This window comes from Mya arenaria, chromosome 8, assembly GCF_026914265.1.
Source record: "Mya arenaria isolate MELC-2E11 chromosome 8, ASM2691426v1".
NCBI lineage: Eukaryota > Metazoa > Mollusca > Bivalvia > Myida > Myidae > Mya > Mya arenaria.
The window spans coordinates 59,221,167-59,222,659 of record NC_069129.1 but is presented as its reverse complement, the minus strand read 5'-3'; the positions used below and the strand labels follow the sequence as shown (position 1 = coordinate 59,222,659).

At 38.2% G+C, this 1,493-nt stretch overlaps 1 long non-coding RNA gene across 1 annotated transcript; it reads left to right on the top strand.

Annotated features, from left to right (window-relative positions):
• Nucleotides 1-453: 453 nt before the first annotated feature.
• Nucleotides 454-993, top strand: LOC128243070 (uncharacterized). The gene is made up of 2 exons (XR_008262760.1): nt 454-614; nt 909-993. It is a non-coding gene; the product is annotated as an uncharacterized LOC128243070 (long non-coding RNA).
• The last annotated feature ends 500 nt before the right edge of the window (nt 994-1,493 follow it).

Here is a 1,493-nt window from a genome sequence, read left to right as displayed (position 1 = left end):
CCTGAGGTGCGGGGGCATTTGACGGGGATTTAACCATCTGTTCGCCCTCACAGGGTGGGGATTTTAGCCGGGGTTGGCTGGACCGAAAGTCAAAGTCCCCGCTATTCCCCGGACCTGGGGGCGTGGTTACAATTGACTGGTGCATTATTTTGACAACCTACGTTTAAGAACGAACAGGTATGTGCTAAAATGTGTTCAATACGTCTTGTTATTACACTGTGTAGGGATTAATTGTTTCGTTTTCCGCCATATTGTTACGTCACTTTTGTTCAAGCAATTTCATTTGTAAATAAAACCTAGCTATGTCATCGATAACGAAATCGGCTGTTTTGAATTATTTGATCAGCTACAACAATTGGTCACGCCGGCGTCGTAATCATTGGAGGGCAAGCACCGACTTCTGGTGGAGTATTGGAGGTAGTGACTTCCGGCGAAGGAACGGTGACTACAACAGTCGGCATTACCGGAGGTGAAGCCATCTGTGTTGATATTGAGGATGAGCAGTTCCAATGTGCCGACTGGAATAGCTTCGGCTTCTGCAGCCCAGATTCCGGTGTCGGCTACGAGGTGTCCGTCAAAAAGTGTCGGAAAACATGTGGCCTCTGTGTCTAAAGGTATACGCATTTACATCATACCAAGTATGTTCACCTGTATAGTCCATTACTTTTTATGTGAAAATGTAATATAAAATATTAATAAAACTTAATATATTGACACGATAGAATTCAAATTGAGAAATTTACGCGTTCGACTGCTGTCCATAGCCTCCCTTAATTTGAAATGCATATTTAAAAAATAAAATGAAATGGGAGAAAAACTCCTTGTATTTCAGTACGATAGTACAGTATAACAGTAGTATGTGCATAGCTATACAAAATAGTTTAAATATTGTGTATTGTTTATTTCAGGGGAAGTCAGTTACTGGTGAGACAAGCAACGCAATGATTCACACAATGCTGTTAAAACGTTCACCAAATAAATTGTGAAAACACATTTCCGATCAAATTTTATACTTTCAGGATTATAATGCTATCTAAAAGCCAATGACCATCTGCGTCCTATTTCACTGTGGCGATTCAATTTAATTCAAAGTTTATGGACAATGTCTATATGAAAAATTACAGAAAAGAGCTCAGTAGCAGTAAAAATAAACCCCGTTTAATGGCACAGGGTAAACGCCAAAGACATAGAACACAAAAACAAACAATCACAAACCAAAAACATGGAACAACAGCACAAAACTACACTAAGAAGACATTACATAAATTATATACTATATAAAGATCTTAAATAGTGCCTTCCGATGTAGCATATATGATGTAATTGATGACGTGGTAAACACACATTGTAACAGGCTTTTTAAATAAGTCAGGGCATATTCCATATCAAACCCATATCAAATCCTTAATAATACTTGCACTCACGAACAGGTTTTTGACTATACATAAGACCAATAAGTACAAAAAAAAAATCGAAACAGATCGGAACAGAAA